Genomic DNA, 27,588 nt, shown 5'->3' on the forward strand with positions numbered 1-27,588 from the left:
GGTCTCTCCCAGAGGGGCTTTGTCTATAAAGTGGGCTCATGCAGCGTTGACCTCACAGAGCAGTGAGGACGCAGGGAGGGAATGCAGGTCACATGGTTCACACAGGGCTTGGCAGAGCCTAATGCATGTTAGAGTTTATTAATGCGAATTATCATTACTAACATATTTGTACTATTAGAGTGCTTGTCAGTGGTGGGGGTGTCTCTTACAGCACTGCAGATGGAGAAGGGAAACATGATTATTTCCACTTTCTAGTTGTTTCGATTCTGGACAAAAAGCAGCTTGAATCCCATCTCGGAATTCCCGGTTGTATAAATTTCACCTTGCCTTCAAAGGCAGCTTTGATTGTCAGAGCAATTCTGAATTCTACACCTCCCTCCCCTTTTCTTTCCTGATGCGTTTAGAAGATTCTGACCACAACTCATTGAAGTGGGACGTGGCCCCTGGAGCAGAGCGCCTGCCACTCCTGCCGTGGACAGTCGCATCGGGTGTGACTCTCCGGCCTCGGTCCAGGACTGGAGTTTTGTTGCTGTGTGTGTTGTGTCCCTGAGCCCCATCTGCTGTAAGCTGTGACCCCCCTCACCCCAGGAAGGCAGGAATTGGACACGAGATGAACTCTGGGCAAACCAGCCCAGCACTTGCACGGAAACGTGCTCACACACTTTTGCTGACAAAACCATTTCAGAGAGACGTGTGCAGAGAGCAGCCCTAGTGACGAAGGCACTTGGAAACGGGGAGTGTGGCTTGTTCACAACACACGAAGTCATTTGTGCGGACAGCAGCACGGGGCCGTGGTAAGGTGTGATGACCATCAGCGGGTTCTTCTTCGTGCACTCCAGATGCATGAAGTGTTTTGTTTCTGAGCCTGTGTCACGATGCAAATCGATGCATTTGCTCCTGTCTTTCTAGTGTCCAACCTCTGCTGCTTCATCCTTAATTGGAGGCCACGCCCAGGGCCCTCCCAGCTCTGTCAGGATTGAGATCCCTTCCTTTAAGCCGGGGCTCAGCCAACCGTGGCCCCTGAGCGAAATCCAGCCTGAGTCTTGTTTCTATGGGAACAATGAGCAAGGAGTAGTTCTTAAATTGTTGGGGAAAAAAGTCAAAGGATTCCTATTTTTTGAGTCGTGATACCCACTTGAGCGACATCCATCCATGCCACTTTGCCCACGGCTTCCGTCGCGCTGTGGTGCCCGAGGGCAGATGCTGACAAGAGGACACGCCCTCTGGCTGAGCACAGTCGCTGTGTAGCCCTTCAGGGGAAGGGGGCAGACCTGTGCTTGAAACTAACAAGGCCTTGTAGATGACAGTCGCCACGTGGCTTCCTGCTTTTGTCTCTGAAACCAGTTCAAAACTGGTGTGTGACTGTGTGGGCACGTGGTGGGTGAGATCCCCCACCCCTGTGTCTACACAGGGAACGGGGTTAATGCACCTGTAATTGCTTCACATGTGTGTACATGGCCTCAGCATGCTGGTTGTCTTCCTGGTGGATCTGACCTGGGAACGTTCTTAGATGCCGTGCTGTAGGCTTTGCCACTGCGGGTTTGGGGTTACCTGTGCCTGTCAGGGCCGGCCGCGCCCCCAGGAATGTTGCACTGCCTGGCTCGCACACAGGTAGTTGTAAGTCGCTATGTAAGTTTCTGGCAACCTTGCATGTGTTTGTTGTCTGGAGAGGCCCAGCTGGGCCCACAGAGGGGCCAGGAGGGGTGTGGAGTTGTTGGGCCGTCTCCTGTAAGCCAGCCCGAGTTTGTAGACAGTCTCACAGAAGCCAGAGAGTTGCCTGTGGGATTTGGAAACTCCAATGACCCAGCTTGCTCATCTCTAGGGTGGATGCGTCTACAATGCGGGCAAGGCGCTGGGGGTTGCCGCTGCAGGAAGAGTGCAGACTGGCTCATCTCCACAGAAGAGCAGCTCAGAGCTGCCCCTACTTATGTCCAGAGGGAAAAGTGAAACCAGCCCGGGATTCTCCTGCACAAACCCCGGCAGTGTGCACCTTGCTCACTCCGAGCCCGGCCACGTGTTGCCCCAAAGCCATGCCCTGGGGACCAGCATGCGGCTCCCTTCCCCAGACGGCTGCCTCATTGTCATCTTCCATCCAGAAGACCAGCCGTTACAGAACGGTAAGTTGTAACAGTCCCCAGCCTCTGGACGGCAGGGATTGAAAAAGAGATTCACTCCGTGAGGTTGACTCTGTCCTAAATGACCCAGCTCTTTAAAAAAACGACAGCAAAGTGGGGCATGTTTGCTTGTCCCTGTGGGAAGACCCACCCGTCTCAGTCTCTGGCTCTGGCTCCCATTCCTGGCTGCCTTGAAGGGGGTGGGGGTTGCATCATTCACTCGGTCACAGGTAAGTGGAGTGATTAGCCCTTTGGTTTGTCCCACACAAGGGGCTTTCAAGGCCCAAACTGGGAAAGTCCCATACAAACTGGGACAAGGTAGTCACCCTATGGGTACGTAATCTTGAGAGAATGTTGACCAGTATTCTGTACCACTCGAGGATGACTTTACCCTGTGACAACTGGCTAAACATGACCTTCTTCAGTTATTTATGGACAGAGGGCAAGGCTGGGTATCAGAGGTTGAGGAAAGCAAAGGTTTCAACACCAAGCAGAGGGTTACCTCTAAGCTTTGGCTCTTGGTCTCCCTGAGCCACAGTGAATTCTTTGGAAAAGGGGCCATGCTTGGTCTGAGGGTGAAATGATGTTCGCAGGCACCGGCCCAGATTGCCCCTAATGGTGAGAACATCAAAGTGGGATTTATGTGCTTAGGAAACATTTACAAAGGGGAAATGAACTTGGATTTTATTATCAAATTGCTGAATTGATGTCGTTATAAGAGTAGTTCTCGGCAGGGCAGATCTTGCCCTCGGGGCTGTTCGGCGATATTGGGAGGCATGTTGGGTTGTCATCACTGGGGAGGTGGTACCACTGGCATCTAGTGGGTGGGGGACAGGGATGCCACTCAATATCCCACCATGCACAGAGTGGCCTTTACAGCACAGAGTCATCTGACCCCAAATATCAACAGTGCCAAGGTTAAGAAATTGCTCTGGGGGATGGAGGGGGAAGAAAATAAGAGGATGATATTGTCTCTCTTAAATATTTAGACCAGCTTGACTTATACTGTACTTGCTTTCTCTTTAGACACTGTTATAGGAAGCTCACTCAGTTTATAAGATTAATATCCAATCAGCATCATCACGAGAAGTGTCTATGGATGTTACAGAATGGGAGAAAGCTGGGCATGCTTTGGATGCTCTAGAAGATTCTACCGAAGAGTTTGGGCAAGAGCCTCTCTGGTGAGCTGAAGCTCTTCTGACTTCCTGAATGTCGACAGAGCCTGTAGGAAGGGCCAGTTTATTTCCGGGGTTTTAGTCTGGTACCCTATAAGATGTGACTTTCAAGAGACTTACTACTACCATATGCAGAGATACTTGCATTTTAAAAAGTTTTCCTTTGGGAATAATTTCAGACTCATAGGAAAGTTGCAAAAATAATAGAAAAAAGTTCCCTTTACCCAGAATCACCAGAGTTCACATTTTACCACATTTGCCTTATTATTCTGTCTCTCTGTGTGTGGATATATTGATTTTTTTTTAATCATTTGAGAGTAAATTGCAGACATGATGCCCCTTTATCCCTAAATACATCAGCTTGTGTTTTGTAAAAGCAAGAGCACTCTCTTACGTAACCGCGGTAAAATGGTCAAACGTAAGGAAAGCAGCGCTGATACAATATTACCTCATCTACAGCTCGTATTCTTTTCTCACCCATTGTGATATTCATGTTTCTTATAGCAAATTCTGAGGAGTACAGGACAGTTATTTTATAGAATGTCCCTCAGTCTGGGTTAGTCTGATGTTTCCCTGTGGCTAAATTCAGGTTATGTGTTTTTAACAAGAGTCCTAGAGCAGTGGGGTGGTGCAAGCTCTCTGGGCATGTCAGGAGGAACATGATGTCCGTGTGTCCTGTTACTAGCAACGTGAACTTTTCCCTGGTTAGGGTGGTGTCTGCCAGGTTTCCCTAAAGTTGCTATCTTCACCTCTGAGGGGGGTTCTTTTAAACTCCCTAGTTACTTTTTTATATGAAATTTTCACTAGTATTACATCCATTAATGCTTCTTGCCTGACGCAATTGTTACCATGAGGGTTTTTCTTAGAAATCCATTCTCCCTTCTCCTGTCAGCTAGAATTCTACTGTAGAGAAGAGCTTTTCCTTCTCTTTCTTTCTTGTACAATTTATATCTGTGTGGACTCATGGATTCTTATTTTATTCTATGGGTTATAACCCAGCACTGTCATTATTTAGTTTGATGCTCAGATTGTCCTAGACCTGGCCATTGGGGGCTGGCTCCTGTGCCTTTTTGACACACCCCACTCCTTTCTTCAAACCCGTCCTTCACTTCTGCACAACATAGTGTTCCAGGTTCATCTTATCCTTTCCCTGCACCAGCCCGAAAGCCAGTGATTTCTCCAAGGAGCCCTGGTCCCTTTTACTGGGGAATCATATTTAGAAACCAAGATCTGAGCTTTGCATGTGCCCATTGCCACAGTCTTGTTACAGACCTTCTCATGAGCAGACAGAGGTAGGAAATACGTGAGCGTGTGTGTGTACACCCAGATCATCTCTCTCTCTCTCTCTATTATCTATCTATCCCCCCCATCATCCATCTATCCATCCATCCATCCATCCATCCATCCATCCACACTGATATTTCCATTGTTAATCCAACACCACGGAGTTCATTCTATATTTCCTCACATCCACATTTGTGACTCCCTTTCCAACAGTGAAAAACCTGACTCGCATTTCACATGTGTTTACTATTTGCTCAATCCTGCAATATACATAAAGTAGTTTTAGAATTGCTAACTTATGCCACTGTGAAAAAAAAATTGACTAACTGAGGTTACATCTTTTAAAAAGACTTTTTTGTTTGTTTGTTTGTTTTTCAGCCCGAAGTGCTAAGGTGTGAACATAGTAGAGTGTTCAAAAGTTACTTGAATTACTTGAAGAGGCAACCCACAGAATGGGAGAAGATATTTACAAATGACACTACAGACAAAGGACTGATTTTCAAGATCTGGAAAGAACCTCCCAAACTCAACACCCAAAAAACCAAATAATCAAGTCAAAAAATGGGCAGAAGACATGAACAGACACTTCTCCAAAGAAGACATACAGATGGCTAACAGACACATGAAAAAAGGTTCATCATCATAAGCCATCAGGGAAATTCAAATCAAAACCACATTGAGATACCACCTTACACCTGTTAGAATGGCAAAAATTGGCAAGACAAGAAACAACAAATGTTGGAAAGGTGGAGAAAGGGGACCCCTCTTACACTGTTGGTGGGAATGCAAGTTGGTACAGCCACTTTGGAAAACAGTGTGGAGGTGCCTCAAAAAATTAAAAATAGAGCTACCCTATGACCCAGTAATTATACTACTGGGTATTTATCCCAAAGACACAGGTGTAGTGAAAAGAAGGGCCATATGCACCCCAATGTTCATAGCAGCAATGTCCGCAATAGCCAAATGGTGGAAGGAACCGAGATGCCCTTCAACAGATGAATGGATAAAGAAGATGTGGTCCATATATACAATGGAATATTCCTCAGCCATCAGAAAGGATGAATACCCAACTTTTAACATCAACATGGATGGGACGGGAGGAGATTGTGCTAAGTGGAATAAGTCAAGCAGAGAAAGTCAATTATCACATGGTTTCACTTATTTGTGGAACATAATGAACAGCGTGGAGGACATTAGGAGAAGGAAGGGAAAAATGAAGGGGGGGGGAATCGGAGGGGGAGATGAACCATGAGAGACTATGGACTCCGAGAAACAAGCTGAGGGTTTCAGAGGGGAGGGGCGAGGGGGGAGGGGTTAGCCCGGTGATGGGTATTAAGGAGGGCAGGTGCTGCATGGAGCACTGGGTGTTATACAAAAACAATGGATCATGGATCACCACATCAAAAACTAATGATGTATTGTATGGTGACTAACATAACAATAAAATAAAATAAAATTTAAAAAAGTTACTTGAATTAGTTTTTTTTTTCCTTCTTTCTTCAGTATGCTTATGTAATCTGCCTTGGGAACTGAGCTGGTTTATGCTCAGCCACCTGTCCTTACACTTAGACTTGGGCCCACAGTGCTGCAGCTAGAGGGACAGACGGCTACAAGATGGGGTGAGGTGGGGTGAGCTTGTGCGCCAGGGATAGGCAGTCCCCCCTCCAACCACCTGCCCTTCCTGCCTGGAAAGGGGGAAAAAAAGCAAAATGCTTAGCCATTTGGACTATGCTGCAGCATACGGTTCCCGAAATCTTAAAGGAAGAGTCTTCCTCCTATAAGTATTTCTCTTAAGAAGCAAATGTAAAATTAGAAATCCAATGTTTATCATCCACAGAAAATTATGAATGACTATGGTATCTGGAAAGCAGGCTCGGGACATTCTAAGTGAGAATAGTAGCAAGTGAGAAGTGAACAGAGCACAACATCTCTGAGAGAGTTGAACAATTACTGCCGGTCTCTGATGGAACGAGTAGGCAAGAAATGAAGTAAAATGAATCAAGAAATGAATTAATGAATTCAAGGAATTTAATTAATAAAGATGCAATGATATTGGTGTTGATGCAATTTATAGAGATAAATCATGTTTTCAAATATTCATGAAACATGCATAATGTTTGCATAATGGGTATACTCCAAGAAACTCTCACAATACTTCAAAGAAAACCTCAGAGTTCCCAGAAGTAGAAATTGACCAGGTCACATTCTCTAATTAGGATTCAGTAAAACTAGAAACTATGGATATGTGTTTGAACAAACCATAAAATGTTCCAATCTATTAGTCCAAACATTACATAACACTCTTCCAAATGAAAATTGGCAAAGAGAAAATAAAATACAGTCATACGTGGAAAATACAGAAAATAATCCAAATGGGAATCCTATGCCTCAAAACTATGTTGATTTCTCAGGGAGTAGAATGCTGGATACCCAGGGCTGGGGGTGAAGGAAATGGGGAGATGTTGGTCAAAAGATACAAATTTCAGTTATTAGGAAGTTTTGGGGACCTAATAAGTGTACGGCTTGGTGATTACAGTTAGCACTACTGTATTATATACTTGAAGGTTCCTAAGACAGTAGATCTTAAGTGTTCTCACCACAAAAAGGAAATGGCAATTCTGTGACATGATGGTGATGTTAAGTAACACTAACATTTTACAATATGTAGGTGTATCAAATCAGCATCTTAAACTTACACAATGTATATGTCAAGTATGTTTCATTTAAGCTGGATAAAGAATCCCTCTGCCTCTCTCTCTCTCTCTCTGTCTTTCATGAATAAATAAATAAAATCTTTAAAAAAAAAAGAATCTTGGTTTCTATCAAAGCAGAAAGCAGAAGTAAATTCACACCCTTACAACTTTTATTAACTAACAAGAAAGACTAAGGCACAAATAGAAGGTATTTTTGAAAAAAATCCAACATGAGCATATGTATTACTCTACAACGTACTTTTCCCCTGCACTTTACAACTCATCAAGAATACCTTTCCTTTTAACGACGTGGATGGAACTGGAGGGTGTTATGCTGAGTGAAATAAGTCAATCAGAGAAAGACATGTATCATATGACCTCACTGATACGAGGAATTCTTAATCTCAGGAAACAAACTGATGGTTGCTGGAGTGGTGGGGGGGTGGGAGGGACGGGGTGGCTGGGTGATAGACATTGGGGAGGGTATGTGCTATGGTGAGCGCTGTGAATTGTGCAGGACTGTTGAATCACAGATCTGTACTTCTGAAACAAATAACGCAATATATGTTAAGAAAAAAAAAAGAAGAAGAAGATAGCAGGAGGGTAAGAATGAAGGGCAGGGGGAGACGAACCTTGAGAGACTATGGACTCTGAAAAACAAACTGAGGGTTCTAGAGGGGAGGGGCGTGGGGGGATGGGTTAGCCTGGTGATGGGTATTAAAGAGGGCACATTCTGCATGGAGCACTGGGTGTTATGCACAAACAATGAATCATGGAACACTACATCAAAAGCTAATGATGTAATGACCTCACTGATATGAGGAATTCTTAATCTCAGGAAACAAACTGAGGGTTGCTGGAGTGGTGGGGGGGTGGGAGGGATGGGGTGGCTGGGTGATAGACATTGGGGAGGGTATGTGCTACGGTGAGCGCGGTGAATTGTGTAAGACTGATGAATCACAGATCTGTACTTCTGAAACAAATAATGCAACATATTTTAAGAAAAAAGAAAAAGAAGAAGATGGCAGGAGAGGAAGAGTGAAGGGGGGTAAGTCAGAGGGGGAGACGAACTAGGAGAGATGATGGACTCTGAAAAACAGACTGAGGTTTCTAGAGGGAGGAGGGTGGGGGGATGGGTTGGCCTGGTGATGGGTATTAAGGAGGGCGCATTCTGCATGGAGCACTGGGTGTTATGAACAAACAATGAATCATGGAACACTGCACCAAAACAAATGATGTAATATATGGTGATTAACATAACAATAAAAAATTTAAAAAAAGCTAATGATGTAATGTATGGTGATTAACATAACAATAAAAAATTTAAAAAACCTTTCCTTTTAAGGACATATGATATCCTTTATTTCATTTATTAATGGCAGAATTGTCTATATAATGTAGTATTATAGATTATTTGTATAGTATCACTAGTATTATACAGTATTTATATAGATTACTATTTAGCATTATAGATTCTTTGTAAGCCTGTCTCCAATAATGCACACTTAGATTATTTCTATGTTTTTCAATTACAAGTAGTGCTACATTAGGTGTCTTGTTAAATATTTTTGCGCAATATGCAAGTATTTTTGTAAGGGTAAAAATCTAACTGTGTAATTGCTGGGTCAAAGGATATGTGCATTGAAAATATTAATAGCACCAATAATGAAACAGCAGAAAAAGAAATCAAGGATTCAATCTCATTTGCAATTGCACCAAAAACAACACGATACCTAGGAATAAACTCGACCAAAGAGGTAAAGGATCTGTACTCAGAAAACTATAGAACACTCATGAAAGAAATTGAAGAACACACAAAGAAATGGAAAACATTCCATGCTCATGGATTGGAAGAACAAACATTGTTAAAACGTCCATACTACCCAAAGCAATCCACACATTCAAACAGTCCTTATCAAAATACCACCAGCATTTTTCACTGAGCTAGAACAAAACAATCCTAAGATTTGTATAGAACCAGAAAAGAAAGACCCTGAATAGCTAAAGCAATCCTGAAAAGGAAAAGCAGAGCTGGAGGCATCACAATTCCAAAGTTCAAGTTATATTACAAAGCTGTCATCATCAAGATAGTATGGTACCGGCACAAAAACAGACACATAGATCAATGCAACAAAATAGAAAATCCAGAAAAGGACCCACAACCTTATGGTCAATCTTTGACAAAGCAGGAAAGAATATACAGTGGGGAAAAGACAGTCTCTTCAACAAATGGTTTTGGGAAAACTGGACAGCAACACGCAGAAGAATGAAACTGGACCACTTTCTTACACCATACACAGAAATAAATTCAAAATGGTTGAAAGACCTAAATGTGAGACAGAAATCCATCAAAATCCTAGGGAAGAACACAGGCAGCAACCTCTTCAATCTTGGCCATAGTGACTTCTTACTAAACACATTCTCCAGAGGCAAGGGAAACAAAAGCAAAAATGAACTATTGGGACTTTTTCAAGATGAACAGCTTCTGCACAGTGAAGGAAACAATCAAGAAAACTAAAAGGTAGCCTACAGAATGGGAGAAGATATTTGCAAATGACATATTTGATGAAGGGTTAGTATCCAAAATTTAAAAAGAATTTATCAAAGTCAATACCCAAAAACCAAATAATCCAGTTAAGAGATGGACAGAAGGCATGAATAGACAGTTTTCCAAAGAAGACATCCAGATGGCTAACAGACACATGAAAAGATGCTCAACATCACTCATTTTCGGGGAAATACAAATCAAAACCATGATGAGATACCACCTCACACCTGTCAGAATGGCTAAAATTAACAACACAGGAAACAACAGATGTTGGCGGGGATGTGGAGAAAGGTGAACCCTCATACTGTTGGTAGGAATGCAAACTGGTGCAGACACACTGGAAAACAGTATGGAGCTTCCTCAAAAAGTTAAAAGTAGAACCACCTTACAACCCAGCAATTGCACTACTAGGTATTTACTCAAAGGATACAAAAATACAGATTTGAAGGGATACATGCACTCCGATGTTTATAGCAGCATTATCAACAATAGCCAAACTATGGAGAGAGCCCAAATATCCATTGACTGATAAATGGATGAAGAAGTGGTATATATATATACAATGGAATATTACTCAGCCATCAAAAAGAATGAAATTTTGCCATTTGCAACGACATGGATGGAGCTAGAGGGTATTATGCTAAATGAAATAAGTCAGTCGGAGAAAGACAAATACCATATGATCTCACTCATGTGTGGAATTTAAGAAAAAAAAACAGGTGAACATATGGGAAGGGGGAAACGAAGAAAAGGAGAAAGGGAAGCAAACCACAAGAGACCCTTAAAGATAGAGAACAGACTGAGGATTACTGGAGGGAGAGGCGTGGGGGATGGGCTAGATGGGGGATGGGCATTGAGGAGGGCACTTCATGTGTTGAGCCCTGGGTGTTGTATGTAAGTGATGAATCACTGAATTCTATGATAGAAACCAGTATTGCACTGTATGTTAACTAACTAGAAGTTAAATAAAATCTGAAAAAATATTAATAGCTACTTCAAATTCCTCTAAAAGATGATATTTATTTGAATTCCCACCAAGGTTACATGAGAGTCCTTCACACTGTCATCCAGGGCAGACCAGCTGGGGTCCATGTGGATGAGGTGCGGTTGCGCTGGGCTGAATACCCAGAGCAGGAAAAGGATGTGGAAGGGGAGGGAGCAGGCACAGGCCACCTGCCCCTCGGTGTCACAGGACATTGGCTCTGAATTTAGAGAGGACCCGAGGACTCCTAGAACTCCAGAATGGAACTGGTGGGAGGGTTCTGGGAAAAAGAAGGAGCCCAAGAAGTCCATTCAGTTGAGGGTAAATGAAAGATGCTTGTCCTTCTTGGGCACAAGCAAAACGTATGCCTCCGATCATGACATTATAAGTGTCTGCATTGTAGTGGTTCTCAAGCAAATCCAGCAAAAGAGATGTATTGTGCACCTACCCTGTGCCCTGTAGAGAGCTGTGAACAAAACAGCAATAACCCCTCCATGAGCGCCAGGATTCTCGAGCAGCGGGCCACAGCCTGGTTAGAGGAACAGTGGGGGCTCCAAGGCACAGCCCACAGGTGCCCGACCACGGCCCCACAGGTCCCTCTGCCACTTCAGAAGGACCCCAGGGGACCCCCCACACATCCCTCAGACCAATCAGCTTATTTTTTTTCTCTTAGCTCCCAAATATTCTTTTAAGAGCATTATGCATAGCAACGAATTTGTTTTAGAAAATGTACATAAGCACAGTTAAGAATATAAATAACCTGTAACACCAGCACCCAGAGATACCAATGGTGAATATCATGGCACACGGCATTCCCACAATACAAGGTAATTCCACAAAATATACTATACAGATAAATTGTCTGCTGTGATGTGTGTGAGTATACATGCACACGCTCATGTAGCAAAGGTGGGATCATACAATTAACGCTATTGTTTAGCTTGCCTTTTACACTTAACAATACGGCAGATACAATTGATATTACGTAGTCTCCGTGGTATGCTTTTTAATGTTACTTTATTGTGCTCCTTGGCACCTTGGGTATCCGTCAAAGCTCTTCTCAGAGTGCAGCATAATTTTTTCATAAATGCGTCTTCACCCCAGGCTGTGAGTCCATCCTGTGTTAGTTTATCCCTGGCTCTTAGCACAATGTCTGCTATGTAATAATGGTATTAATAACCAATAATTATTGAGCACTTACTGTATGCCAGATTTTTTTTTAATTCTATTTATTTGTTTGACAGAGAGAGACACAGCGAGAGAGGGAACACAAGCAGGGGGAGTGGGAGAGGGAGAAGCAGACTCCCCGCGGAGCAGGGAGCCCGATGCGGGGCTCGATCCCAGGACCCCAGGATCATGACCAGAGCCGAAGGCAGGCGCTTAACCAACTGAGCCACCCAGGTGCCCCTGTATGCCAGATTTTTAAAAAGATTTTATTTACTTATTTATTTTTTGAGAGAGAGGGAGTATGAGCGGGGGAGGGGCAGAAGGAGAGGGAGAAGCAGGCTCCCCACTGAGCCAGGAGCCTGATGCGGGGCTCGATCCCAGGACCCTAAGATCACGACCTGAGTCGAAGGCAGACACTTCACCGACTGAGCCATCCAGGCGCCCCACTCTATTCCAGGTTTTTAACAGAGCCTCTTGTAACATGACACCCCAATAGCAATGAGCATACCCTGTACTCAGATCTTGATTGTTTTTTAAAGAAATTTATTTTATTTACAAATTTTATTATTTTTTCCAGCCTTATTGAGATATTATTGGCATATAACATATGTAAGTTTAAGGTGTACAACCTGATGATCCGGTACACATATATGTTGCAAAAGGATTACCACAGCAAGATTAGTTAACACCTCCATCCTGTCATGTGATTACCGATGTTTTGTGTGGTTGTGTAGCGATGATATTTAAGATCCACTTCCTTAACTTTCACGTACATACTATGGCACTCGTTAATTTTAGTCCCCATGCTGTACCTTAGCCAGACTTGGTTTCTAATGTCATTGTCCAGCAAGAGGAACCAGGTCTTGGAGCAATGGTGGATTCCAGGATGGGTGGGAGCCATGCGAGGTGAGCCTGGAGCATCTGGGAGTGCAGAAAGGGCGGGGTGCCCCAAAGCAACAGGATCAGGATATGTTACAGGGGCACAAAAACCGACTGAAAGGGCTCCCAGTGACCAAAGCTGTAATAATTTGAATAAAAAATAATGTATTGGATTATAACTCAAATATAAAATAAATGTCATAAGTCTAGGCTGATATAGATAAACGACCACGTAAATCAAGTGTGGGAGAAGAACAAATCTACACAGAACAGTTCTAAGAAGTTTATGTAGATATTCTGCTGTCAAGGAGGTGGAGGAGAACACCCCACTTTTTAAGCATGGACTGCACATGGCAACCTCCTTCCCTGAGCGCAGGATGGAAAGGGGGACAGTAACTTTTGTGAAGAAACCTGTCAAACATGACCTCTGCCAGGTGGTCAAGGTCATCATCAAAATTTATGTCATGCACCCTTGCTGTGATGTGATGAGAACATCTTACCTCTGCAATATTCCCCAAAATGCATAACCGCAATCTAATAATTAGGAAAACATCAGAGAAACCCAAGTTGAGAGACATTCCTTCTCAAAACTGTCACCGAAACAAGGACAGTCTGAGATACTGTCACAGTCTAGTGGAGCCCAAGGAGATAGGCTGGCACGATGTAATATGGTGTCATGGATGGGATCCTGGGATAGAAAAAAGGACATTAGGGAAGACCCAAGGGGATACAGTATGGACTGAATACAGTATGGATTTCAGTTAATAACATCGTATCAATGTTGGGTCATCATTTGGGCCAAATGCACCGCGCAGATGCAGATGCTAACTAGGGGAAATTGGGTGAGGGCATGCTCTGTTCTTTCTGTGAGACTTTGCCGTAAAACTGAAGGTATTCTAAATTAAAATTCTAAAATAAAAATTCATTTTTTAAAAGTGTCTTTTCTGCATTCTGTCTTTTAACTCTCCTGGGAGTCCTGTGGGTGTCACCCTTCTGCAGATGGAGGGATGGAGCAGAGAGCTGACACATTTTGCTCGAGGTCCCAAGGCGAGTAGATGACCAAGCAGGCTGGAGCAGGGCAGCCGGATTTCAGAAACTCCCCTCAAGAATAAATTGCTCCGTAAATATTCAGGGGAATGAGCAGTGAGAAGGCAGGCTCATTTCTTCAGGACAGTTTATCACATCCAGAGCTGCCCGGGGAAACGGGCTGCTCTGGTCCTGCTGCCCCGACTGAAACCTGCTGGGACTTCCCATTGGAAGCAAAAGAACTGCCTTTGAAACCCTGAAAAGATACAGACCAGGAAGCTGGCATGGGAAAAAGCGGAAATGAAGTTGTTTTTCTTCCCAAATTAATATGGAACAACGTGCAGCTCTATTGTACTTTGAGTTTAACAATTTTGTCCCGTTGCCATAGTAACCTAGAAGAGGCATTTGAAGATATATTCCATCTGACCTTGTTCCTGCTATTGATGGATGTGGCCGGGTCCTGGCGGCGCGAGCCGTGCGGCTTCGGGCTTGGCCACCAGAGGGCGCGCCGCGGCCCCGCGCGCACGCCGGTGGGGAAGTGCTGGGCAGGTGTGCAGGCAGAGCAGGGGTCCTTGCTGGCATGGGAAGGGGCCTGCCTGCTGTTGGGGGCGGGGGGGGGGCAATCCCCGGCTCAGTTTTTGCCCTTCCTCTTCAGGATCAAGTCACTTCCTCCGAGTGCACTTCCCACGCACGCAGTGAGGACGGCCACCGCAGGCCCTGCTTGTCCTGGCACCCGTGCCATTCTAGAGACCACACAGCATTCCGGGGCGACTGTGGGGCGGCAGCGGGAGCTCCGGGTGTGAGCCCGGGTGCTGCCACTTCCCCGGGGAGGGGAGCAAGCGAATCTGGGACCCGCCTGTGCCTCCCTTTGCAGTTGGCAAAATGGCCAGGAAGAGAGAGTGTTCGCCTAGCGCCCTTCCTGTCCTGGCCTCTCGTTTCCCATCGGGCTGTCTGCCAGTTTCCTGGTGTGGCTGTGGGCGACCCCCGGCCCTGCCCTGTTCGAATGAACGCTCCCTCCCTGCCTGGGTTGGGTGCCTCTGTCTTCTTCCCCTGCCCCTCACTGAGGGCCTGTCCTTTTTAATGGACAATCTTCATACCAAAGGAATAATACTTATCCAATTTACAGTGACTTTGTATCTGGAGATTTCCTAAAATCAAACATTTGTCCTCCTGTGCCTGGGTCCCTGGTTCTGTTTTAAGGAAGTAAGGAACCCATCCATTGTTTACTGCTGTGGTTGAATTCACTCCCATTGACCACCCTCAACCTGTGCACCTGTGCCCTTCTCCTGGGCTGGCCCTTCTAGTCTGGTGGGACGCCCTTCACAGACCCCACCACCCGGCAGGCGACACCCCCAGAGAAGTCCCACCTGCTCAGCTGTGCCACGTGCAGGCTTGCCCTTCCCTCCGGAATGACTTTGGAAGCAAGAGCCCTGGAACGGGAGCAATGTGAGCAGAGGTGAGGAGCCAGCTCCCAGCTCGCCATGGCAAGTGGCCTTCGGGAACCACAGCATTAGTCTCACCTTCCTTCCCCTCATTCTGCTCGCCCCAGATGTCCACTGGCCAGCTTGATGTGGCCAAGGCACCTTGGGGAGGGAGACGGAGGGTGACCCGGGCTCGGCTGCAGGCCCCAACCGGGGGTCCCTCCACCCCCACTGCCTCTCCATCTCCCAGGCCTGGGATGGCCACGGGCCCCTCTGGGTGCACACAGCTCCCCTCTCCTGCTCCGGGGAATTCTCCAGACCTCTTCCCTCGTGGTCAGGGAGGCAGGTGACTCGTGGCCAGGGGAGGAGGAAGATGGCTAGGAAGCAAATACCCCATCTTCAAAAACGTCCCCGAGAAATATTTCTTTCCAAGGAACTGAAGCCAGCGTGATTAGACCTTGCTAGAAGCTTTATATTACTGTGCTTAACATTATTATTTATACATCAATATCGGCATTCGGCGTCAATAGATGTGTGGTATGTGTAGGTGATAAAAAGCATCAGATAGATAACATCTTTTATTGATGTGTGGTAAATATTTAAAAACTCCTGTGTGTTTTGATTGGAAAATGTGTATTACTGAACAATTTAGTTTCAAAGGTTTCTCTCTAATGTAAGATTTATTAAGATTTATGAGGTAGCTGCCGTGCTGTGATTGAGTATATGTGAAAGTCCCCAAGAATAACATTCGGGTACTGCCCAGTGATTTTGCCTTTTACAATCCCATTTGTGAGCCAGGACTCTTCTCTGTTTGTTATTAAGATGCAGTGATTTGCTCTGCATGAATTAACAGCAGTGTAATATTGCCTGAGAGGGGCAGGGCGGCTAGTTCGAAAAGTCAGCTTGCAGGTTACGTTTTTCCATTATTCTGGCGGTGGCCAGATCTTTCCCAACCCCGGTGAACGTGAGTTAACTCAGCTAAGGCGGGGAATGATGAGGTGAGGTTCTAGAAAGGGCCACTAGATGGCACACCGGAGGCTGCCGGGAGCCCAGAGGTGCCTTAGAGGCGGGGCGCACGGCCCCTCAGTGGGGATGGGGCTTCATCTGGCAGGTGTGGTGGCCTGGTTTGGTCTGGAAGTAATTTCAGAGAGGGAGTTGGGGCTGCCGCTCAGTAGGTGGATTCTTGGAGACGTTTTCCTAGCCCCCCCATCCAGCCCGGGGGCCCGAGCACTTCCAGCTCCCTCTGTCTGGGTGGAGTTCTGGCTGGAGCCCTGAAGGGCATTCTCTGGGGCTGTCCTTTGCAAGCAAAGATACAGCACATAACTGGAGAAGGCGTGAGATAGTAACCAAGTAAGGAATGAAAGCGTGTATGCATTCAAGCTACAGCTTGGGTTGAACTGTGTCTCTCATCCCCCGAAACCTATGTTGAAGTCCTAACCCCTAGTAACGTTGGAATGTGACCTTATTTGGAAATAGGGCCATTGCAGATTTGATTAGTTATGAGGAGGTCATCCTGGAGGATGGTGGGTCCCGCCCTAATCCAGTGACTGGTATCTTCACAAGCAGGTAGCCAGGTAGACACAGAGACACAGGGCTTGGCAGGAATTGGAGGACGTGGCCTGGAGCCACCAGCAGCTGGAAGAGGTGAGGAAGGGTCCTCCTCTAGAGCCTTTGGAGAAACTGTGGCCCTGCCCACGCCTTGATCTCAGGTTGGTAGCCTCCAGAACTGTGGGAGACTACGTGGCTGTTTGTTACCAGCCACCCAGCGTGCGGTCTTTGCTGCAGGGAGCCCAGGTCACTCATGCAGGTGCTAAGAACACGGTGAATGCTAAGAGGAGCCTACTGCTGAGAAAGATTCGTGTTTTGCTTCTGAGACTCAAGATTTCTCCATAACTGGGCAAGTCTTGCCTCCTTCCCCAGCGGGGGGGGGGGGGGTGGGTGGGCGTGGAAGTGACCCGGCTGGGTTGGTCTGCTGGGCCGACTGGCAGAGGGCAGCCAGCGGCCGGAGCTGGGCGGGGCTGCTTCCCGAGGCTGAAGCCGAGCCGGCTGGAGTGGCGGCCTCCCTGCTGGGCCTGCTCCGTCTGCCTGGGTGCCAGAGTTGTCTCCTCCAGGCAGGGGAAGAGTTGAGGGCTGGGAGCGCAGAAAGATGCATTTGAGTCTCTTAAAATTCTGCCTGGAATTTGGGAGCAGGGAAACTTGTGAATGAACGCAGCATGTGGGGCAAGCTGCCAGGAGGTACAGGTGAGCAGCTGATTTCTGCAACTTCGCTTGGCAAAGAATGCCTCCAACCCGCACCAGGATTCTGCCATCAGATCCTGCCGTATTAGAGCCTGGGAGGAGAAAGATGGGGCCTCCTGAGCAGTGGTGCTCCCACCTGACCCCCTCAGGACTGCAGGCAGGTGGCTCTGGTGAAGGAAGATGGAGGGGGGCTCGCCCTTCCCAGACATGGCCGTCTTTGAGAGAGTGCCCCTTCTGCTGAGAACGCAGGAGGGGCGTGGGGGCCCCCAGCTTCTCCCCTGGGCCCTGTTCTCTTGTGCAAGAGGTGAGACCAGGCCGGTAGTCATCCCAGCGAGGCCAGGCCCGACCAAGGGGAGCCGCTGGATGCTGAAGATAAAGGGAAGGGGACCACATTCCTTCTGTTCTTTTTCTTGATCAGAAACCACATTCCGGTGGGATTTGAGCCCGCTTACAAACGCTCCGCACCTCTCCTAGGAGCCCGTCCTGGGTCCCTGCTGCTAATTTCTGATGGAATGGAGATTATTCACAATCCCCCATCCCCCAGGCAGGGCAGGAGGTGACATGCTTTTGGAAGACAAAGCCAGGTAGTCAGGTGTGCTGCCCCCAGACCTCAGCAAGGGGGAGCTGGGGGGAACAGGCATTGTGTCACTTGCAGCAAGGAGGGACATAGAAGTCCCCGTGGTCGACGAGAGTGGCCATCAGCTGCCCCAGGGCCCCTCCCGAAATGGCGGTGTAATTATGGACTTGCCAGTCTTTGTATGGTTCTCCTTCTTGGTTTCCGGTAAATATTAATGGGTTACTTTTTATTCATTTAGCTTATGTTTTTGAAAGATGGCCTCAAACAAAAAGATCATATCTGTATGTTGTGCTTTAATTTATTTTCACCTTTTTTTCTCCTTTGGAGACCCCTGGTGTATCATCACTTTGTTTACCACAAATTAAACCGGGGCTGATTGTTTACCCGACTCTGGGCCCCTGTGCGTTGCTCCCACTCTCCTTTTTTAAATAATCACAACCTGGGATTCATTTGCAAGAGGCCCTAATCTGCATGAGAATTATACAATTAACTTTTGATTAACCACCTAGTTCTTTTTGAAACCACAGTGTATAGGATACTCTGCATTTAAATAATTTTCCTTAAATTGGGAGCAGGCCTTTCATTAAGCTGGTGGGTTAGACTAAAACAACAACATTTGGTGATAATCAGGGTCAGAACAATAGGCAAGCCGGCAGGGCTAGAATGTCATCTTTAAATATAACAGTCAGGATAAAGGCCCCCAGATTGTGCCTTATCAAAACACAAAAAAATCAAAGGACTCTCTTGTCTGTGGCAAAATGCAGAGGCCCCAGTGATGTGGGCGACCATTGTCTGGCGGGGGGCCCGTGGCCAGATTTGCATGCAGGGGGCCCGCAGTGTAAAGTACACATTACATCACGTACCGGGCTTATCTCCACGCCTGACAATAATTATCAGGAAGAATATACTCAGAATGACTTTTTTTGTGATTTTTATACCTCCCCAACACAAGGAAAGGGAGATAACAGCATTAGGAGAAAGGAGGGAGTCTCGGAAGACTCTCCCCGGAGCTGGTTCTTCGATTAAATTCGCTGTACCACTCGGTGCTGCTGGTGAACAACTGGGAGGAAAGCCTGCGAGCCTTTTCTATGGGGTAATAATAGACCTGAACACAGCCCTCACCGTGAGATAAGATCCATTGTTGAAACAAACAAAGGGAGTCGTATTAAACAGCACTGGAAGAATATCTATGAGCAAAGTTTGAAAGCCTCTTTCCGTCTCCTCTCCTTGCTTGCACCTTGCACCTGGTTCTGCAAGACAGACATTTCGCGGGGCGTGGGCGACGGTGTGGCACGAGTCTCCAGCTTAAGGAGCCTGGGGAAGCCAGATCATGGTCTTGAGGTCACTGAGGTTGAGTGAGGACTTTCTAAGGTCAAGGTCATGCCCTTTCTTCCCAGGGTCCCACTCTGCTTGCTTTTGCTTCTTTCCCAAAGTCCAGCAGAAGAGACCTCAATATCAGATCTGAGAGCCCCGGGAGACTTGGTGGAGGGTCGAATTCCAAAGATGCAGTTCAGCAGCCCTGCTGCACGGAGATGCAGGTCCTCCGTGGTCCTGCCAGCCTTTCGGGGCCTGCAGCGTCCTCAGGAATTTATTCCATCCTTAAAAGAATTGTTCTGCTTCCTTCTCTTTCAGGGAAACAGTAAGCACCTGGTGTTGAGCATCCCGACTCCAGACTGCATATAAACACGGGTGCAAATGTCCCCGACAAAAACAAAGGTCATAGCTTCAAACGAGCTGCTTTCCCAAAGCCATCTGCACGCAGAGTTGATGAGAACAGAGCATTGATTTCATGTCTGATTCTCTGTATTCCTGATCAGCATCGTGGGGGGGTCTGTTGGCATAGTGTTTGTTCCTCCAGCCTCAGAGCAAGGACGACTCTGGGATAGTGAGAGGGAATTTTCTGTTCGATTTAGATCAGAATTCCAGTTGCACGCAAAGGGATCGCCAGTAGTCAGGATTTGGCCAGTCTGAGTTGTGTTCAGCCTGCGCGGCAATTCCATCCGTCCACCTACACACTTCTTTTCTTTTCTTTCTGTGTGGGTCTGGCATGCTCTGTCCAGAGGCTCTTAGCTGCTATGGTGGGGCAGGGCAAGTGTCCCAGGCCAGCCCTGGCTGACAGTGGGACCCAAACATGCAGGACCCAAGGCCACAGGTGGGTGGGCAGGACCTGTCCCCGGGGCAGCCCAGGAGAAATAGAGTCTGTGATTCTGAGCATGCTCAGTGGGAGTGCAGGGGTTGGTGGGGGTGGGGGGCAGGGGTAGGGGGCAGGGGACTCAGGGGCTGGGTCGGAGGGCCTTTTCTTTTCACAAACCTGCCCTGTGGCCTTGGGGAAGCCCCCTTTCCGAGCCTTAGTTTCTCCTTTGGAAGTCACAGGGCTTCTCAAAGCCCTGGTTGGCCTCAAATTTGCCAAGACCATGATGACAGGTGCTTGGGGGCTTCTGTGGCAACTAGTTTGTCCTCTTGCTGCTTTTCTGGGGACGGTGGAGTTGGCAAAGGCAATGAAAACCTATGGTATAGCTTCCTCGGGTGGAAACCTGGTGCAAACCCTATTCGCAAACGCGGTGAGCAAAGCCAGCTAAGACTGAAGGGAGAGGGCTCTGGCCAGCCTGACCCGGGGCCACCAGTGGTCTGCGACATCTGTGCCGTGGCCGGGGCCCAGGTGTGACCCTCAGGACTGCCCACCTCTGCAGGTGTCAGGGGCAGGGAAGAGCTTCCTTCCACTGCCAGAGACAGGGGACTCACTGCATCATCCCTGAAGTGGCCGACCTCGGGAAGAAAAGCACCCCACACTTGAATGCATTTTCAATCAGAGCTGGAGGTGAGTGGGCAGAAGAGGTGTCGGAGGGTGGGTGGGCTCGCTGCCTGCTTTTGCCCAGCCTGCTGCGTGGTTTTCAAAGACCTGCAGAGGGGCATTCATTAGGAAGGGCTCTCTGAAGCCATCTGCACTTGTGCCTCCTCACAGAGTCTTTCTGCAGCGGGAACCTGTCCTCCCCCAAAGGGGCCTTTGCACTGACCCGACTTCACGGCCACTCAGGCCCCCAGGGGCAGGTGACTCAGAGGCTGCATTTAACCGCAGCGCGGCTCTATCCCTCCTGTGTGCAAAGACAGGGTACAGCCTGGAGAGATTTTTAGCTGTACTCTAAGAAAAGAAAAAAAAATCAGCAAAACAATGAAGTTTGATTTGCAAAACATTCTTCCTCTGAGTGGCTGAAATTATTTTATAATTCAGAGAATTAATGCTCAAAACAAACTCAACATGTAATTTTGGATTCTTGGTAACTTGGGCACCGGGGCTGACCTTCCCAGCAGTTTGTCCTCGGTGACGAAGGTCAATCGTTATTTTCAAGCCCTATCACATCACGTGGTCTGGTTTTTATGAAGGTGGGGCCGAGCATATGTTACTGGGTGTGGGTTTTCTTTCACATTGTGATTGTCTTGAGCAGGAAAAATACCAGGGCAGCTGGGGAAATGGATGCTACCCTGTGGGTTTGCTAATGAGCATGATTGACCAAATGCTGCTGGTAAAGGCAAGATAGAGCTGGCATTGACCTTCACAATTAGGAGACAAGTTCCCATGCACCTAGTGGGTGGGTGAAAACACTCACAGCAGAGATGGGATACCATGCCCATGATTAAAATGGACTTTGCCGATGGATCCTTTACTGGCATCCGTCTTACAGAAAGTGAAAAACTGTAGGAAGGGCAAGTTGGGGCCTAGGAAGATTGCAGTAATATAGCTTCCCAGCTAATTGATTAGCAATTATGGCTGGTAATATTGTTCACTTTAATTGTGTTTAATCTCTACTTTGGTAATAAAGATTATTGTTTTGGATTATGACTTTATCCTGCTATACTAATTACTAAGTTGTGAAATTAAAGTGTATATTTTCACATCCTGAAAAAATTCGCACTATGCCCTTACATAATAGTTTTCTTTTCTGAGCAGCCTAGTTGTTTGGAGCTGTTGCATCCTTAACATCTGAGAAGGACTTAATTTTGGCAAACAAAATAAATGATATTCGTTCTACTTACTAAGATAGATAGGTTTGTTTGTTTTTTTTTTTTTAAATGGTGTTTTTAAGGGGATGAAAGGAAAGAAGATATTGCCAGAAGTAAATCTGGAATATGAGAGAACACAGGTAGAATTACGTGGAAAACCACTTTTTAATTTTGAAGCGGATTTCACCCCTTTCGATGGTTCCTGTAGGTTCCGGCTGGTGTGCATAGCGTGAGTCCCCCAGGGCTCTTCACCCTCACCTTTTTGCTGTTCTGCCTTCAGGTACTGCCTGGGTTCCTGTCTCTTGAGACAAACATCCACCTGACACGTCTATTTTTTTGTGATTCAAGGTTTTATTTTCCACAAGCTTTCAGTATCCAGTGGCGCATATTCATGGCTCCCATTTTCTCCCCACCTTCCCATCCTGATGGTTGTAGATCAACTGCATTCATGGAAGTCTCCAATGACCAGCTCCCAGCAGGGACCTTACCCTAGGCATCATGCAGGAAATCTGCACCCCTCCTGACATCCTCCATCTGCCTGTTCTTGCCCCAGCCTTCAAGAATTCAAAGTTCCTGAGACCCCCTCTCTATTCCCTCCATGTACTACCCCACTCCCACACAATTTAAAAAACATGTGAGTTCTAAGGGTCCTACATACTCAAACCATTGTCAACATTCAGGAGTATTTTCCAGGCTTTTTTCTTTGTATTTATATAGAGCAGGGGTCTGAAGACATTTCTTTTTTCTGGTGGGCCAGGGAGTGTGTTCTTTAGGTTTTGCAGATGTTGGCGATAACGGCTCATTGGGGCTGTTGCAGCGGAAACTACCCAAGTGAACGTACCTGGCTATGTGCCAATAAAACTTTACAAAGACAGACACCAGAATGGATTTGGCCCACAGCCTGTAGTTTGCAGACCCCTGGATGTAGATGCTTACATATATAAGATATTATGTATGTTTGATTAATCTACTATTATATTGGGAAAATTTCCCTTTGTCAATCAAATTTATTGTTGAATGTGATGTTAATGGTTGTGTAATATCCTAGTCCAAACATTTGTTGTTGTTTTATTTTCAGAAAAATTATAGCAACTTATAATTTCATTAGCACTTTATGAGCAGTCTACCCAATCACAGGCCTGCATTGAATTGCTAAAAAAAAAAAAGGGTTGCTAATTAGCTAGGAATATGAGATCTTACAGAATTCTAGCTCGTGTTTGTGCTAGTCTGGCTCTGTTGCATTAATGGTATTGATTATATCACCTTAAAGTGAATCAATATTCGCCCTCAGAGATATGATCCTTCCTAAATGTCCCCAGTGCTGGTCTCCTCTCATGCCTTGTTACCTCGGAATCCAGCCTCAGGCCCCTGCGCCCCGTCGCTCCTTTTCCTTGTGTTTCTTAGAAATGCCTGCAAAACAGGTATCACGCAGCTGCTGGAACAGAAGGTGTAGCTAGACTAACACCCTTTAAAACAGGCTAAGTAGGTTTAAACTGCTTTCTTCTTCTTCTTTTTTTTTTTTTAAACAAAAGCAATGCAGTCTTTGCACAGTTACCTCTACCCTGGAGCGTCTTAGATCACTTCCTCTTTGCGACAAACCACTTGAATGAAAGGCTTTAAAATGGTGCCCAGAGGTGAAGTTGGCACCGATATCAATTGCCGGAGCTGCAGGCAAGAAAGCAGGCTGCTCTGGCCCGAGCCCCCGTCTGACCGCGGAATTAAAAATGAATCACATTCCTAATAAATGTAATCCCGCAAATTCTCTGAATGAACAGCGATGAGAGTACGAGCCAGAGCTTTAGAGAGAGCTCTGCCCACCGCTTCTGCAGCCAAGCCCCCCCTGCCCCCCCTGCCCCTGGAACGGGCGTGAGTGGCAAGTATTTGTGCAGATGATGCCCTTGGAAAGCCCTGCACCTCCTTTTGGTTGGGGGCAATTTGCATTTTCTAGATAGTGTCTACAAGCACCACATCCAGAGCCTACACCCATTTTGGAGACACCATCCGAGGGCGCGGCTTGACCACGGGCTTTGGAGCTAAGGGCCCTAGGCTAAGGGCGGTGGTTACTCCTGGCCTCTCCAAATGCCATGGTCAGGGACTCACTCCTATTTGAGACAAACCTTTGATTTATTTTTCTCAGCACTCGTGCCAGGACCAACTGTATTACAGGCTGTCTAATTGAGACTTGGCAGCAGACAGCCCGGATCAAAGGCAGCCCAAGCACCGATCTCGGATCCCAGGCCAGTGGGCACTTAGCGCGTCTCGGAAGCAAAGCTAGCCGTCCGCTTTCCAGCAGCGCGTGCCAGCGCCCCTGCCTCAGCATCCCGCTGGCTGATCCATGGGTTGCTCTGCCATCGGGTCCAGAAGGAGCCACTTGTGAGCTATTAAAGACAGCAATGAAGTGCCGTGGTGATAGTGGTGATTCAGGGAAAGATGGAGGAACCATCCGGGAAGGCGGTCTCCTCTTTTCTGCCAAGCGGAGTCTGTGAACAGGAGCTCGGAGGGACCGGGGGTCTTCCCCGAGGAGGGAGCAGGTGCGGCGGGGGCCGGAGAGCTCCTTCAGGGAAAAGAACGTGAGATAATATTCCCTAAGTTCAAAGACAGTAGACTTCCACCCTGTTCTCAGATGTTTACTAACCCAATCATCCTATTTCCGGGGAATGACAAAAAGGAGAACCAGTGACCCCTTTAGGACTAAGAACACCGCTTTTGGATGTAAGTGCACGCACTCTCAAGATCGATGTGTGGATTTATCACAAAAATGGGCCCAAATCAGCTGCTTTCTTAAAAAAAAAAAAAGGAAAGGAAAAAGGAAGAGAAATGGACAAATCCTTCCTCAGATTCCTGTGTTTATGGGAAGAGTTGAGAAAGCCAAAACAATCTTTACAAAGACAAAGTTGAGGACTCACACTTCCGGATTTCACGACTTAACTACAAGTTATGGTGCCTGAGATTTAACAATATTGTCGTCCAGCCTATGCATGTGGAATTGCTCTCAATTTATTTAGATCTTTAAAAAATGTCTTTCAAAAATATTGGCTGTATTTTTAAATTAATAGACCTGATTTTTTTTATGAGCAGTGTTAGGTTTATAGAGCAATGGTGTAGGAGGTTCCGAGTGGCCATGGGACACCCCCACCCCCACCACCCAGGTTCTTCCAGTTTTAACCCCTTGCATTCCTGTGATATATTGGTTATAGTCGATGAATTATCCCAGCATTTTGGGTTTTATCTAATAGGTTTATAGTGATACCTCATTGTTGGTTTGACTTGCAATTCCCCCCAATTAAGACATTTTTATTAATTGAAGTCTGCAGTGTGCATTAGGATTCACCCTTTGTGTTGTACATTCTATGGGTTTTGACAAATGTGTAATATTGTGTAGCCACCGGTACAGTATTGTACAGAATAATTTCACCGCCCTGAAAATCCCCCGCGCTCTACCTGTTCATTCATCTCTCCCTTCCCCCAGCCCCTGGCAAGCCACTCATCTTTTTACTGTCTCTATAGTTTTGCCTTTTCCAGAATATCAAGTAGTTGGAATCGTGCAATCATACAATATGTAGGCTTTTCAGATTGGCTTCTTCCACTTACCATCATGCTTTTGACTCCATCATGCCTTTTCATGGCTTGATACCTCATTCCTTCTTATCACTGAATAAAATTCATTGTCTGGATGGACCACCTTTATCCATTTACCTACAGAAGGGCATCTTGGTTGCTTCTAATTTTTGGCAATTATGAATAAAGCTGCATAAACATTCACGCACAGGTTTTTGTGTGGACTTAGATTTTCACTTGGGTAAATACCAACAAGTGCGATTGCCAGATTGTATGGCAAGCCTGTGTTTAGCTTTGTAATAACTTGCCGAAACTTCTTTCAAAGTGGTTGTACCATTTCATGTTCTCACCAGCCATGAATAAGAGTTCCTATTGCTCCATTATCTTTGCCAGCATTTGGTGGTGTCAGCATTTTGGGTTTCATCTAATAGGTTTATAGTGATACCTCATTGTTGGCTTAACTTGCAGTACCCTAATGATATATGATGTTGAGCATATTTTTATATACTGATTTGCCATCTGTATATCATCTTTGGTGAGGTGTATGGCCAGATCTCTTGCTCCTTTTTAAATTAGGTTGTTTGTTTTCTTAATTGTTGACTTTTGATAAATCTTTGTATGTTATAGATACAAATCCTTTATAATACATGCTTTCTGCCAATATTTTCTCCAAGTCAGTGGCTTGGCTTTTCATTCTCTTAACAGTGTCTTTTGCAGAAATGTTAATTTTAATGAAGACTAACATCCATTTTTTTTTTTTTTTTTTTTTTTACAAAGGTTGTGCTTTTGGTGTTGTCTCTAAAGGTAATCACGGACCCAAGGTCACCTAGATTTTCTCCGATGTTACTTCTAGAAGTCTTAGAACTTTGTGTTTTACATTTAGATCTAGGATCCCCTTTGATATAATTTTTGTAAAAGGTCTGAGGTCTGTGCCTAGATCAGTATTTTTATTATATGTGTATGCCCAGCAGTTCCAGCACCATTTGTTGAAAAGACTTTCTTTTCTCCAATGAATTTCCTTTGCTCCTATGTGAAAGATCAATTGATTATATTTGTATGGATCTCTTTCTGGGCTCTGTATTCTGTTCCATTGATCTATTTATCTGTTCTTTCACCAATACCACACCGGTTATGTAATTTTAATTTTATTTTTAAAAGTTTTTATTTTAATTCGAATTAGTTAACATACAGTGTTATCTCGGTTTCAGTGTGCAAAATGATAATTCAACACTTCCATGCATCGCCCAGTGCTCATCTCAAGTGCACTTCTTAATCCCCATCAACTATTTCAACCCATGCCCCTCCCTTCTGGTCACCATCAGTGTGTTCTCTATAGTTAAGAGTCTCTTTCTTGCTTTGACTCTCTCTCTCTCATTTTTTTTCCCTTTATTTGTTTGTTTCCCAAATTCCATATATGGTATTTGTCTTTCTCTGACTTATTTCACTTAGCAAAATACTCTCTCGCTCCATCCATGTCATTGCAAATGGCAAGATTTCATCATTTTTTATGGCTGAGTAATACTCCATTGTGTATTTATACCATGTCTTCTTTATCCATTCATCAACTGATGGACCCTTGGGCTGCTTCCATATCTTGGCTGTTATAAATGATGCTGCTCTAAACACAGGGGTGCGTGTATCTCTTTGAATTAGTGTTTTTATGTTCTTTGGGTAAATATCCAATAGTATTTTAAGATAGTTCCATTTTTAACTTTTTGAAGAACCTCCACACTGTCTTCCACAGTGGCTGTACCAGTTTGCATTCCCACCAACAGTGCACGAGGGTTCCTTTTTCTCCACGTCCTTGCCAGCACCTGTTTTTTTCTTGTGTTTTTGATTTTAGCCATTCTGACAGTATGAGGTGATATCTCATTGTAGTTTTAATTTACATTTCCCTGATGGTAAGTGATGATGAGCATCTTTTCAT

Source organism: Zalophus californianus, chromosome 15 (genome assembly GCF_009762305.2).
Source record: "Zalophus californianus isolate mZalCal1 chromosome 15, mZalCal1.pri.v2, whole genome shotgun sequence".
In the NCBI taxonomy this organism is placed as follows: domain Eukaryota; kingdom Metazoa; phylum Chordata; class Mammalia; order Carnivora; family Otariidae; genus Zalophus; species Zalophus californianus.